This window comes from Equus caballus, chromosome 24 (assembly GCF_041296265.1).
Source record: "Equus caballus isolate H_3958 breed thoroughbred chromosome 24, TB-T2T, whole genome shotgun sequence".
Lineage (NCBI taxonomy): Eukaryota > Metazoa > Chordata > Mammalia > Perissodactyla > Equidae > Equus > Equus caballus.
In genome coordinates, this window is record NC_091707.1 from 57,041,601 (window position 1) to 57,057,005 (window position 15,405).

General features: G+C 51.7%; 1 long non-coding RNA gene across 1 annotated transcript; it reads left to right on the forward strand.

The window, feature by feature from the left end:
• The first annotated feature begins 4,447 nt into the window (after positions 1 to 4,447).
• On the forward strand, positions 4,448 to 7,289 carry LOC138920595 (uncharacterized). Its single transcript, XR_011432024.1, has 4 exons — positions 4,448 to 4,699; positions 5,021 to 5,215; positions 5,817 to 6,119; positions 7,025 to 7,289. It is a non-coding gene; the product is annotated as an uncharacterized lncRNA (long non-coding RNA).
• Positions 7,290 to 15,405: the final 8,116 nt, after the last annotated feature.

Consider the following 15,405-nt stretch of genomic DNA (forward strand, 5'->3'; position numbering starts at 1 on the left):
GCTCTAGGGTCTGGCTCCTTGGGTTCTCGTTCCTCTCTGCCACTTTCTCACCCTGTGACCCTGAGCAGGTCACTCCTCCCTCTGGGCTTCAGATTACTCCTGTGCATGAAGGGGACAATGACAGGATGATGGCTCCCTGGGAGTCATTGGGTTAATCCATGGAAGCACTTGCAAGTGCTCAGTTGGGTTAACTCTGGCTGGCAGAGCCTTGGTTGCCACCTCCTTGACCTCACACCCTCCCTAAGCCAGAGGTAGAGCCAGGGTCCTCTGCCCCGTCGCCTCCTCCTGCCCGTGGTCCAGCTGCAGGGGCTGGGACCATCTAGACAAGCTGGAGAAGGCATTCCTGGTGAGGGAATGCAGTGAACCAGAGGAGGGATGGGGGGGGGGATGGGGAACGACCCCGTGGGACGTTCTGGGAACAAGTTGGGGTCAGGTTCCTTTTTCAGGAGCCCTAGGCACGCACGTGGTGGGAGTGGCCCGCCAGCACGAAACCACAAAGGGCCTCCAATACCAGGCTGAGGGGCTTGCCTTTTGGCTGGAAGCAGCTGGGAGTCATTGAAGACTTGGAGCTGGGATGGGCCGTGGTCACATAACTTGGGGGCTCCACTGGAGGGTCTGGCAGAAGGTGAGTGAGTGGTGCAGTGGCCTCCAGGGCGAGGGTGGGTGTTGGGTTGATGCAGTGCTGGCCCCAGTACCTGGCTCAGGACTGCACGGCGCAGGCCCTTGACGAATGAATGAAGGAAGGAAGGAGGTGTGTGCTCGGGAGTGGAGCCGCCCAAGAGGTGGGCCCACGTGTCCTGAAACTGCCTCGGAAGGGCTCTGCACACAGCAGTGACTCCCTCAGCCCCAGGCCGAGCCTGAGAGCAGGGCGGCACTGTGTCCTTGGCTGAACTGGGAAAATCATCGAGGTTCTGTTGTGGCTGCAATTGTATTTGGGGACTCAGCTGCCCCCTGCACAGCAGTGGCTGGGCAGTCTCTCTGGGAAGCCTCAGCTGTCCTCCTGGGTGGGACGGGGGTGGGGTGGGGGGGAGAGGGGGGAGGAGGGGGGCGGTGCAGCAGAGGGAGCCACACCTGCACTCACTCAAGATCTCTCTCAGACCACCAGGCGGCCCAGGGCCTGGGACCCACCAAGGGCCGAGTCCCCACACCCTGGCGTGGGGGACTGAGGCCAGTGCAGGCAGCCAGCCCTGCTGCCGCTGGCTGTGAGGTCTGGGCAAGTCACTTCCTCTTTCTGGGTTATATCATACAGGATGGGCTAGGATATGTGCGAGAACAAACAACCCCAGAAGCTTGTTCTTTTTATTGCTTCAGGGTTTTTTTTTTAAATATATATATAACTGCTTTATTGAAATATAATTCATATACCATAAAATTCACCCATTTAAAATGTACAGTTCAGTGGTTGTTAGTATAGTCACAGAGTTGTACAACCATCGCAATTTTAGGACATTTTCATCACCCCCAAAAGAAACCTTTTACCCTTTGTAAATCACTATCTCCCCACTTCCGTCAGCCCCTGGCAACCACTAATTTTCTGTCTCTATAGATATGTCTGTTCTGGATATTTCACATAAATGGAATCATAACATGTGGCCTTTTGTGATTAACTTCTCTTACTGAGCATAACGTTTTCAGGGTTCATCCTTGTTATACTCCATTCCTTTTTACGGCTGAATAATATTCCATCATATGGATAGACCACATTTGGTTTATTCATTCATTACTTGATGGGCATTAAGTTGTTTCTTCTTTTTAGCTATTATGAATAATGCTGTTATGATCATTTGTTTACAAGTTTTTGTCTGGACACGTGTTTTCATTTCTCTTGGGTGTATACCTAGAAGTGGGATTTCTGGGTTTTATGGTAACTCTATGTTTAACTTTTTAGGAATTGCCAGAATGCCTTTCAAAGTGGTGCCACCATTTTGCATTCCCACCAGCAGCGTGTGAGTGTTCCAGTGTCTCTGCATCCTTGCCAACACTTGTTATTGTCTGTCTTTTTGATTATAGCCATCCTACGGGGTGTGAAGTGGTATCTCCCCGTGGTTTTGCTTTGCATTTCCCTCATGACTAATGATGGTGAGCATCTTTTGATGTGTTGATGGGCCATTTACATATCTTCTTTGGAGAAATGTCTATTCAGATCCTCTGCCCATTTTTTAAAAAATAGACTTTATTTTTTAGATTTACAACAAAATTGAGTGACAGGTAGAGATTTCCTATATCCTCCCCACCCTGACCCTCGTCCCCCCCTTTTTTTTTTGAGGAAGATTAGTCCTGAGCTAACATCTGCTGCCAATCCTCCTCTTTTTGCTGAGGAAGACTGGCCCTGAGCTGACACCCGTGCCCATCTTCCGCTACTTTCTATGTGGGACACCTACCACAGCATGGCTTGCCAAGCGGTGCCATGTCCGCACCCAGGATCCAAACCGGTGAACCCCGGGCTGCTGAAGTGGAATGTGCGAATTTAACCGCTGCCCCACCGGGCTGGCCCTCCTGTCCATTTTTTTAATGGCACAACATTTTCTTGCTCTTGCTTCATGTCCATCAAGGGCTGGCAGGGTCTCTGCTCCAAGTGTCCTCATTCCAGGACCCGGGCTGATGGAACCTCACTGGTGGCCATGGTGGGGAAAGAGGAAGAAGTGTTAAGTCACCCACTGGCTCTTAAACTTCCACCAGAGATGATACACGTTACTTGCACTCACATTTTGGTGGCAAAGTGAGTCACCCAGCCATGCCTAACTCCAAGGAGATGTGCAGATATGCAGTTCTCCCAGGTGCCTGGAAGCAGAGGATCTGACTGTTTATGACACTCCTAATGACTCACAGGAGTTAAATAAGGTTCTTCCCTGCAGGACTTCTCAGTGCGTTTATTACGCTATTGTCCGCTGTCCCTCTCTGAAGGGAGTGGGATGCGGGAGCTCAGACTGACTCGTCTGAGGAATCCTTTTCTCCTAGAGCATCTCATGGAATGAGTGTTCCCTGGAGTCCCCTTTGGGAACCACTACCTTGGCTGGTGGCCACTTCCTAGAGCAGGGGTGGGCCAACTTTTTGGAAAATGCCAGATAGTAAATATTTCAGGCTTTGTGAGCCATGAGAACCAACTGCTGGACTCTGCTGCTGTAGCGCCGAAGCAGCCGCACATAACACGTAAACAAGCGGGCATGGCCGAGTTCTATGTAGACACTGAAGCTTGAATTCCGTGCAATTTTCCTGTGTCACAAAATAGGCTTCTTCTTTTGATTTTTTTTCAACATTTAAAACTGTAAAACCATTCTTAGCTCATGGGCTGTAAAAAAACTGGTGTTGGGCCAGACTTGGCTGGTGGATGGTGGTTTGCCTACCCCTCTTCTGTAGGGTAAAGCCCTGACACCTTCACCTGGCATTCAAGCTCCTTCATGTTCCCGGGCTTCATCCACTCCCATAACCCCACACAGAGCCTGGGCTCGAGCCATGGTGGATGGTTTTCCAGGAACAAACCACATTCTTTCACTCCCAGGGCCTTTGCACAGGCTGTTCCTCCTGCTGAGAATGTCCTTCCAGCTCTTCTCAGTTTGGGAAACTGAGGCCTCTCTTGACCTGGGTAGAATCAAAGGCTTCCATCACTATTGGCTCCTTCACTCCAAAGATGCCCTTGCTTCGTTATATTCATCATATTCTGATTTTTTATCAATGTATTTGTTTTTCCCCAACTAGGCCATGATCTTCTGGAGGGTGGGGACTTTGTCCTCCCAAATTCTGATCTCCAGGCTGAAGGGAGGGAGACCTGGCATGGAGGAAGGCTGCTGAAGAGTGAAGGAAATGGGACTAGGTAGGAGGGGTGCTCCTCACCAGGACTGCCCACCTTGGGGATGGTACCGAGGTGGAGATGAGTTTGGAATGCTGGAGGGAGCTGGAAAGCAGTCTGCTGCAGCTGGGTTGGAGGGTGACACGAGAACACAGGTTTTAGGGTGATGCTCGTGAAGGTAGACTTGGTGTAGTTCAGCAGTAGCGAGCCATGGGGGGTTCTTGAGCAGAGGAGCGGCTTAATGAGATTGATGTTTGCAGTGAGATCCCTTGGGGGGACCTAGCTCCCACCTCTGTCCTGGCCAGGTCCAGCCCTTCTGGCCATTCTCCACTGAGCCTGAGCCTAGTGGAGTCTATGAATTGGGCTTGGGTCCACCTGTCTGTGACTGAAAATAGAGGGCCCTTCCCAGCTTTCGAGGTTCCATCCTGGTGCTCCACGGAGGGGTCAAGATGAGCCCTGAACCAGAAGTCAGAAGGTCTATGTTCATGTTCTGGTTCTGCCCATCTAACTTCCTGTGGGGTCTTGAACAAGTCACTACCCCTCTCAGGGCCTCAATTTCCACATCTGTCAAATGGGAGCAATAACCCCATGCACTGGGGGCCTCCTGGGTTTCTCTGAGGGTCAAATACAGCCTGGTCTCAAAGGAACTGTGACTAGCAGGGAGCTGACCTTGATGCGAAATCCTGTGGCCACGTTCCCAGCGCCTGGCCCAACGTGGGCACGCAAGTTGTGTGGAGCTGACGTGAAGAATGCAGGAGGCCTGAGAGTGGTCTGGATGAAAGTGGCTCAGGTCTCAGATTGTTCCAAAAGAGCCCATCAAACCACAGCAGCATGTACACGTGCCACGTCAGCCCTGCTCTCCACCACCTGGGCGTCGAAGCTTCCTGCGGCAGAGAACATCCGGACCTGAAGGTGAGGAGGAAGCCCTCTCATTTTACAAATGGAGAAACTGAGGCCAGAGAGGTCCAGGGACAGGCTCTCAGCAGCCAGAGGCGGAGTCAGTCGCGGCCCAGGCTTGAGGCTTCACTGCCCTCACCCCTGGGGGTCCCACCCGGACACCCCCCTGCAGCGCCCGGAGAGTCTTGGCCATGCCCTCTCCCCAGGAGACACAGATGCCAGGCTGTGTGGGGAGTCGGTGCTGCTAATTAGTTACGTCATTCTTGGCATCTCACACAGCCTCGGGGAATTGGAGAATGTCATTGTCAAAGTATTTTCGAATATTTGCCTTCTCAGCAAGAAGATGCTGTGAGAACATGCTGTCTTCCATACGGGTGGACACTAACAAAAATAACAAGCACTGTGAGCTGGAAGGATCTGGGAGCTCGGGAGACAGGCCTGGAGGAAACCCTGGTACTGCCAGCCACAGCCACATCACTCTGCCCCTGGGGCCTCGGTGTCCTACCCTGAAATGGCCCACTCATTTTTCAGGTACCTATGGAAGCCCACTGTGTGCCATGCACGGCTCTAGGCTCTGGAGCAGCAACAGTGAACAAGATAGGCAGGAATTCCCGCCCTCAAGGGGCTGCCATCCTACAGGGGAACCAGACAGCACAAATCAATCAGGAATGCAGGCTGGTGACATGGGCAAAGGAGGAGATAAACCATGTTGCATGGGGTGGGTGGCCTTTTTCAAGAGGGTGGTCAGGGATGGCTCACTGAAAAGGTGAGAGCTGAGTCAGGACTGAAGGAGGTGAGGAGTGAGCCAAGGGGATCTCTGGGAAAGAGCATTCTTGGCACAGAGAACAGCAGGTGCAAAAGCCCTGAGGTCTGGGTGTGCTAGGTTTGTTAGAAGATCAGCAGGAAGGTCAATGGGGCTAGAGCCGGGTGGTGACACAGAGAAGGCAAGAAGGCAAGATGACAAGACAAGGTCCAAGAGGTCACTGGGGGGCCTGCTTGTGTTGGACCTTGTAAACCACTGGAAAGCCTTTGTTTTCATTCTGAGTAAGGTGGGAGCCAATGGAGGGTTTACAGCAGGGGAATGACATGATCTGGTTTCTGTTTTAACCATATTCCTTTTTTTTTTTTGCAGGAGAAGATTTGCCCTATGCTAACATCTGTTGCCAATCTTTCTCCCTCCCCCGCCCCCCAAACCCCAGTACATAGTTGTGTATTCCAGTTGTAAGTCCTTCCAGTTCTTCTGTGTGAGCCACTGCCACAGCATGACTACTGACAGACAAGTGGTGTGGTTCCACACCCGGGAATCAAACCTGGGCTGCTGAAGTGGAGTGCACCGAACTTTAACCACTAGGCCATCAGGGCTGGCTCTTAACTATATTCCTCTGGTATCCATGGGTCAATGGCAGAAGCAGAGACGCCAGCTGCAACAATCCAGGCAAGAGTGATGGGGCCGCACCAGGGCTGCATTCTGCATGTATCTGGAGGCACGCCAGATGTTGGATATGGAGTTTGAGGAGGAGGGGAGCAAGGTGCCTCCAAGGTTTTGACTTAAGCACAGGGGAGAAGGGGTGCCTGGGGTGAGGCTCAGTGTTGTGACATGTGTGGTGCCCATTGGACAATGCTGGGCAGACTGGAGCAGGTGGCTGGAGTTGAGGGGCGAGTCCCAGCTAGAGACACAGATTTGGGAGTGATTGGAGTAGAGAGGTTATTTAAAGCCGTGAGCCTGCCTGAGCTCAGCAAGGGGTGAGCGAGAGAGGAGGCCCGGGGCTGAGACAATAATAGCAGCAGCTCCCACGTGGGGCAGCCGTGATGCTCTGAGCGCAGGGCCTGGTACCTGTGGGTGGTTATTTCACTATTATTATAACTGTCATGCCCGACGCTCAGGCCTCTCCATCACAGACTAGTTTCTCCTCTGGGACCTTGGGTCATAGCCCGGGAATCCTGGGCTTGTCCATTAGACAAGAGCTGGGACAGAGTACAGAGTACAGGGTGTAAGGCTCTGTCTAGACGCAGGGTCACCCTAAGCAGCCATCACCTGCCCCACTGTCCCCTCTGGTCCTATAGGTGAGCCCTGGCCTTGAATTTGAAGGTTGGGCTCCAACTTTGGCCCCTCAATTCTTGTGTGTGTGTGTGTGTGGTGAAATAATATAACATAACATTTATTATTTTAACCATAATGAAATGTACAATTCAGTGGCAATAAGGACATTCACAATGTTGTGCAACCTTCTGACTATGTAGTTGCAGAACTTTTTCTTTTTTTTTTTCCGAGGAAGATTAGCCCTGAGCTAACATCTGTGCCCATCTTCCTCTACTTTCTATGTGGGACGCCTACCACAGCATAGCTTGCCAAGCGGTGCCATGTCCGCACCCAGGATCCAAACCGGCGAACCCCAAGCCGCTGAGAAGCAGAACGTGCGCGCTTAACTGCTGCGCCGCCGGGCTGGCCCCGGGAGAACTTTTTCATTACCTCACCGGGAAACCCCGTACCCATTAAACAGTCTCTCCTCCTCCCTCCCCAGCAGCACCTGACAACTGCAAATCTTTCTTTCTCTAGGGATTTGCCTATTCTGGACATTTCGTATAAATGAAATCATACACTATGTGACCTTTTGTGGCTGGTTTCTTTCACTCAGCATCATGTTTTCAAAGTTCAGACACGTTGTAATGTATGTCCATACATAGTTCATTCCTTTCTATGGCTTCGTCCCTCCATTTGCGGCCAGCTCTGTGACCTCGAGTCACACAGTCTCCTACCCTACTTCATCCGGTTGTCATGAGGACGCCTAATACACCAGGAAGTGCTGAGTCCATGTGTCACTGGGCCAAGGGGGCAGGGCTGGCACCCACTGTGTAATCAAAAGAAGTGAGCTGGGTACTTTGGGGGTCTGGCAGTCAGGAATTGCTTCTCTGCTCTCCCCACTGCCAGATTTGAAACCAGCTCTATCAGTTGGCAAAGTTGGTGACCACTAACCCATCTGACTTATGACTTCCAAGGTTTTGTTGCTGTTGTCCATCCTTCTGTTGTCTTAGTCCCTCTGTTTCCATTTTGGCAGGGCTTGGGGCAGGACCAAAGGTAAATGGATGGGCTCCACCCGCTGTCTTTCCTCCATTCCTTCTAAGAATTTCTGAGATTTCTGAAGCAGCCCTTTGGGACAGGCTTTACCCCCTCCTCAGAGGGGAAGCAGGGAGGGACAGGGAGGCCTGAGCGTGTGGAGGGCCACACTCAGCAGAGGACAGAGGCTGCCCGGGTCTGTCTGACTCCTCCATCAGCTCTGAAAATGCTGGGCATTTGGTAAAAGGGCTCCAATGTTATTTGTGTTGTCCTTGCACCTAAAAGGGTGCCTCCCTCCTGGTCCACCCATCGAGAACCCCAAACTTTTACCAAGGCCCACTGTGTGCTAGGCCAGTGGGGAACAGACGCCAGCAAGTCAGATACCAGGGCTGTAAGGGAGGGAGGCCGGCGAGGTGGTGGGAGCGCTGCGGCTTGGGCCATGACAGTGCTTCTTGCACAAGCGGCCACAGCAGCCTTCTCCTGCATCACCCCAGCAGCCCCCCTCACGGGCACTGCAAGGAGGACCTGAGATGTACTCTCCTCCAGGCCAGGCACTGGCTCAAGGTGGAGCACACTGTGAGCAGAACAGACAGACAGACAGGCCCTGGTGCCAGGGTGGAGGCTAGTGAGGGAGTGATAACAGACAAGACCAGTAGGGTGCCATAACTGTCATTGAGATAAGGCTGAGAATGGGGCACAGCAGGGAGGAGGCCACAGGGGGCTGCCGGAGGTGGGGTGGTCAGAGAGCTCCCTGAGGAGGTGACATCTGAATAAGGTGGAGGCAGCCTGTGAAGATCCAGGGAAAGGTGTTCCAGCCAAGGAACAGCCTCTGCAAAGTCCCCGAGGCAGGAGTTGAGGGAGAGGCAGGGAGTGGAGGTCAGGGTGGGAGGTGGGCCCCATCCTGGGGTTGGAAGCCTAGAGCCAGCTTTGGGGGGCTTTGAATTTTATCCTCAGGGCAGCAGGAAGCCCCTGGGGAGTTGAAAACTGGGAAGGACCTGATCTCTGTCCATCCTGTGGAGAGGGGACAGAGCCTTGGGAGGGTGTCTCCACACCCACAGTGGGATGGTTGGGGGACAGCCCAGGTATCCACTGTGCTTGCCCTGCTGCCCTGGGGAAGGCCCCTCGTGGGTCTCCTGAGCCTGGGCATCTTCGGGTGAGCTCATCCAGCTGGGCCTGGCCTGACCTGTTGGGGTGGCTTGTCCCCAGGACTGAATGTTAACAGACGTCTCTGCACTCTCACCCCCAGCCTCGAGGGCCATCAGTCTCTGTCTCTCTGTCTGTCTCAGGGAGAGTTCAGCTGGCCTGCCTTTTTCTGATCCAGTGTCCTGTGGGGGTAAAGGCAGGGGGTTGTCACTCCCACGGTCACGCCTGTGGATAAGGGGTGGGTCATCAGACAGGAAACCACACGCTGGATGGCGGTTTCTCTGTGAGGAAAGGAGCACTCCTCTCTCTGAGGGTCTAAATGTCTGGGTACAGCCTGAAAGATGGCATCTGCCAGCCACGGGGCTACCTGGGAAGCCAGAGTGATGCTCAGCATTTATTTCTGGGCGATATGTTTATGCTCTGACTCGGATCTTGTTGAAATGTCCCAGCTTGACCCCACCACAAAGTCAGCAGTGGGATTTAAGGAGCCAGTGCTGTCTGAGGATCGGCGCTGGCTGGGGATCCCAGACACGCTGGAGCAGGCCCGGCCTCATGGAGCTTATTTTCCAGCAGGAGAAAGACAGACTGTGGCACACATAGGGCGTTACAATCATGGCTGGTGCCAGAAAGGGCACCTGGGCTAGGACAGGGGACTCAGGTGGTCAGGGAGGTAAGAAGGGCTCCCTGGAGGGGGTGACAGTGAGCTGTGACATGAAGGATGGGGAGGGAGCACAATTTGGGCCATGGGGCCTGGTGAGAGCAGCCTCCCCTGGGAAGGGAGAGGTCACCCGGAACTGGGGAACCTTGAGACAGACCTGGGGCTGGAGGACCATGGTCTCCAGTGTGGAGACTTCCCTCAGCCTGGGCCTTGGGCCTGGGGCTGGATCTGTCTCCGTTGGTCCCTTGAGGGAGTCACCCTAGGAGGCCCCAAACTTACCCAGGCCTGCAGACATCTCCCAAGTCCTCTTGAGGATGCTTCTTAAAGAAAGTAAAACATTCCAGAAGGTATTTAAATAACGAGTGGGGTGAACTGGGCAGGAGAGGGCCTGGCCTCGTACCTCCCTCCCATGTCCTCCCACGAGGACAGCTCGGGCTCAGCCTCCAGTCTCTCATCTGTATAGTGAAGGTCGCAGCTGCAAGACTCAAGGTGAGGCTGACACAACTACACAACGGAGACTTGACCAGACAGGGAGCTGTGGGACAAGGAGCCTCAGGGTGGCCTTCGTATGGTCACCGCGCTCGCCCTGGCATCCTATTGAATTGAGAACTTCAGCAGCAGCGCTCAAGGAGGCTGGCGTGGAGAGCCGGACAGGAGATCTCAAAGACGGCAGGGAGGCTGGCTCCCCCAACGTCGGGCACGAGGGATGCAGAACACCCGGAACCTATAGAAATACAAAGCTCATGTGTGACATGTGACGTAGTCTTCTGCGTGTCTCCCTCCTCCTTCTTTGCTATTTAATCATCTCTATTTTTCAAACAGCTTTATTGGGATAGAATTCACACATCATTTAATTTGCCCACTTAAAGTGTACAATTCAATGGTTTTTAGTATAGTCACAGAGTTGTGCAATCATCCCCATGATCAATTTTAGAATATTTCATCACCTCAGAAAGAAACCCCACACCCATTAGCAGTCATTCCCTACTCCTCCCTTCCCCCAGCCCCTGGCAACCAATCTACTTCCTGTCTCTATACATTTGCCTGTTCTGGATATTTCATATAAATGGAATGATATGTGGTCTTTTGTGACTGGCCTCTTTCACATAACATTATGTTTTCAAGGTTCATCCATGTTGTAGCCTGTATTAATACTTCGTTTCTTTTTTTTTTTTTTGAGGAAGATTAGCCCTGAGCTAACTGCTGCCAATCCTCCTCTTTTTGCTGAAGAAGACTGGCCCTGAGCTAACATCCGTGCCCATCTTCCTCTACTTTATACATGGGACGCCTACCACAGCATGGCATGCCAAGCAGTGCCATGTCCACACCCGGGATCTGAACTGGCAAACCCTGGGCCGCTGAAGCGGAATGCGTGCACTTAACAGCTGTGCCATCAGGCTGGCCCCTACTTTATTTCTTTTCCTGACTGAATAGTATTCCATCATATGGATAGACCATATTTTGTTTATCCATTCATCAGTTGATGAACATTTAAGTTGTTTCTTTTTAGCTATTGTGAATAATACTGCTGTGAACATTTGTGTACAAGTTTTTGTGCGGACATATATTTTCGATAATTTTGGTTATATATCTAAGAGTGGGACTGCTGGGTCTTATGGCAACTGTATGTTTAACTTTTTGAAGAACTGCCAGACTGTTTTCCAAAGCAGCTGCACCATTTCAGATTCCCACCAGCAGTGTGAGGTTCCAATTTCTCCACATCCTCATCAATGCTTGTTATTATCTCTCTTTTTTTTTTTTTGAAGAAGAAGATCAGCCCTCAGCTAACATCTGCTGCCAATTCTCCTCTTTTTGCTGAGGAAGGCTGCCCCTGAGTTAACATCCGTGCCCATCTTCCTCTACTCTATATGTGGGATGCCTACCACAGCATGGCTTAGCCAAGCGGTGCCATGTCCGCACCCGGGATCCGAACCGGCGAACCCCGTGCTGCCGAAGCGGAGCGTGTGCACTTAACCGCTGGGCCACCGGGCTGGCCCTATCTCTCTTTTTTATTCTAGCCATCCTAGTGTACATGAAGTGGTATCACATTGTAATTTTGATTTTCATTTCCCTGAAGGCTAATGTTGAACATTGTTTCACACGCTTATCTGCCATTTGTGTATCTTCTTTGGAGAAATGTTTATTCATAGACTTTATTCATTTTAAAATTGGGTTATTCATTTTTTATTGTTGAGTTGTGACAGTTCTGTATATATTTTAGCTAAAGTGCATTTTACCAGGCATGATTTGCAAACATCGTCTTCCACAGTGTGGACTGTCTTTCTTCACTTTCTTGATGGTATTGTTTTCAACATAAAAGTTTTTAATTTTGATGAAGTCCAATTTATCTATTTTTCTCTTTTGTTCCTTATGCCTTTGGAATTGTATTTAAGAAATCTTTGCTTAACTCAAGGTCATGAAGATTTACTCCTTTGTTTTCTCCCAAGAGTTTTACAGTTCTAGCTCTTACAGTTAGGTCTACGATCCATTTTGAGTTATTTGTTGAGTTACTAACACATTAAGTAACAAACTCTGGCGGCAGGTCTATCTTCTGTGATTTTCGAGATGAGTGTACACGCTGTTCTGAGATGTCTCCAACAACTGCGTGTGATGAGACAGTATTATGATTTCTATGGGTGGCAGAGTCACAGCCCTTGCTAATAATGCCTAGATTCATAATTGAAGAAAATGCTAGATTCAGTTAAAGGTTCATTTAAATAAAGCTGTAATTACCCTGCCATGTTCATAGTTCCCTGAATTCTATCCACAGATTGCAGGTTAAGAACTCCTGGGATGGCTAAAATTCCTGCCGAACTCTCAGTTTCTGAAAAGTGTTTTGGGGGTTTGAACCCTCCTAGGACTGGCTTCAGGGCTGTTTTCCCGCCAGCCTCGTGCCCCAGGCACACCCTGCCCTTTGCCTGGCTCCAGCCTTGGGGAAACTATTCCTTGCCTAGCAGAATTTTCTAACGAGCTATCTAACAATACTAAAACTAAAAAAAATAGCAGCGATAAAAATTATAAACACTCCGTGTAGAATCAGACAAGGCGTCCTGCGCACATCCTCTCCCCTTGCCTCCCAGCCTTCCTAGGTCCCCGGCGAGGCAGCTGGCAGCAGAGCTCTGTCACTGAGTGTGCGGGCTGTGCTTCACGCAGACTACTTCGCCGCCAGATGCCTCAATTTCCTTACCTACAAGGCCTGGAGGAGCCCGTCATAACCGTGTTCCCTTGATGGGATTACTGGGCGGATTACAAGAGCCTCCGATTCCAACAGAGAGCAGAACCAGGCGCACCATTACCCCCTGAAGATGTTAGCCGTTATTCTTAAGCCTTTCACAGGAGACAGAAAGGTGCTATTTCCTCTGCGCGCATATTCTCTTCCTTGTTTTGCACCAGGCTAATGCCTAATCATTTGTATTATTCAGGATTGAGTTGTAACAGAAACTCAAACTGCTCAATTTAAAAGGCCAGGATTTGAGACCTGGCTTATGGGGCGTGGGGAGCGGGAGAGTTCAACTCAACCCTCCTTTCTCCACAGACTGTCGGGGTGCGGAGGGCTTCCCGAAGCAGGGCCCGCACTGGAGGGCTCACACTGCGCGCCAGAGAGCCCGAGCCAAGCGCCTCCTCCAGTTTCCAGCCCTGGGCACCTGGCCTGGAGGCTCTAGGCTTTACCAGTCCTCAGTTCCTGACTTCAGAAAGACACTCTCTTTTCTGAGAGTTCCAGAAAAACTTCTGGACAGGCCTTGTTAGGCTGGATAGGCCACGTGCCTATGCCTGAGCCAATCACTGCAGCCAGAGGGCTGGGGAGCTCTGATTGGTCAGACCTGGGTCGTGTGCTGGTCAGAGATGGGGAAGCCCCACCCAACCGCCTCGAGGAGGATGTTGGGGATTCCTCTAGGGAGATGCTGGGCTGACAAAACCAAAAGGTCCTCCTTGAAGGGCATATTTCTCGTCTAGGTCAGACCTCGTGTGTTCCGGGAACCCTCCCCTCCCTGAGAGTGATTCCTGCTCTGTGCACCCACAGCAGCCTGTACTCCCTGTATCGTTCATTTCTCACCCAACAAATATTTAATGAGCACCTACTATGCAGCAGAGACAGAGAAGAGGGCCCATGAGGAACCCCAACAATTACAGGTTGGAAGGAAGGGGCGTGGCCTGTGAGGTAGGAGCAGAGCCAGAAGATGGCAAACCAACATCCAGAGAAGTGAGGGAGTTTCGGTGTAGTGGACTCCGATGCTGCCGAGAAGCTCAGTGAGACCAAAAAGTGGCTGCTGGATTGGGTAGCAGGGAGGTTGTGGGTGACCTTAGCAAGAGTTGAGAGTGGGGACACAGCCCTGCTGGGGTAGGGTGAGGAGAGACTGGGAAGGGAGTGGAGAAGGCAGGTATAGATGTGTCTTTGTAGTTTTCGTTGGAGGAGTAGAAAAATGGGGAGGAGGCTGAAGGGCGCTTAGGAGCAAGGGAGAGTTTTTCCGTTTTTTTGGAAAATGCTGACCCAGGGGAAAGAGAGAGGCTGACGGCCCAGGAGAACAGTGAGGGGAGGGTAGCAGGAGGTGGATGCCTGAGATCAAGATCTTGGTGGGGGAACCCGGGGCCGGGGGATGAGGGTGTGGAGGGAGGCGGGTGCCAGGCAGGGAGATGTGTCCTCTCGAGGCACTGGAAGAGGAGAGAGATCCCATTTGGTGGTTTCAGCTTTTCTCATTGAAGGATGAGTGAGGTCGTTGGCTGGGAGTGAGGGCAGAAGGGGCTGTGGGAGTTGTAGGGAGAAGAGAGAAGGTGTGAAATCTTAGTCTCAGAGAGTGGGAGAGTCATGGAAAGCCCCCAGCAGGGCCACTGACTGTACAGAGGGGCAGCTTGAAGTTGGAGACTGCAAATTCCCCATCAGAAGGGTTGGGTGTGGACCCCCCCCCCCCCCCCCCCCCCCCCCCCCCCCCCCCGCCCAAGCAACACGCAGGGGTTAGGAAGGGGGATTTCCTTCAGGTTGGAGGGCTCCCTATGGTGGAGGGAGACAGGGCGATGGACTCTGAAAATTCACCAGGCCAGTAGGTAGGCACCATAATCTGTGTTTTACCAATGAAGAAACAGAGAGGGCGAAGGCCAATATAGTATCCACATTGCTTTGGGGTCAGACAAACTAGAACAGAACCTGGCACATGTTGAGGTAACTTAGGTGTTAAAATTCGTTGAAAAAAGTGAATGGTTGGAGTCCAGTGATGGACCCACAGTCATAACCCAGCCAGGAAGTAGCCCCAACCTTGGTGTTCGGTGGGTAGGGCTGGTGACTCCATGTGCTGTGCCATCCCTGCTGCCCTAATAAATGACTCAGTATCACCTTTGTGTCCTTGTAGGCTAACTTTTCGAGTCTGGTGGTAAAACTTAAAGAGACACCAAATGAGCAGGGCAGAGTGCTCAGCCTCTAGATGAGTCACAGCCCTCAGCCAGGTGGCCCAGCCCCAAGAATGCAACCTCTGGTTCTAAACCTTGGCTTTGCCGTCTGCACCCTACTCTGGCCAACCGTCTGGAGTTTCCCAGGGGCATATACCGGCACTGCCTAGGGCTCTCCAAGGAGAGGGGCATCCTTTCAAGAGGAGTCCAGGAACTGTGACCCTAAACTTGGTGGGGGCAGGGCTCCTCCACGGGGAGGGCCTCCAGCCCTGTTTCTTAAAGGCCATTTAGGCAGAAGTGAACGTGGTCACTTCACTGAAGTTAATAATGATGGTTCATGCTGCAGAAAATGTGAAAGAGAACACCCTGCTTATTTATTCAGGCTTTAAAACCATAAGACTCCAGATTTCTCCCTGTACCTATTTATATCCTGTATTAAACTCAGTTTTGAAACAACTTAAAAGAAAAATAGCCATCCGCTGCGTT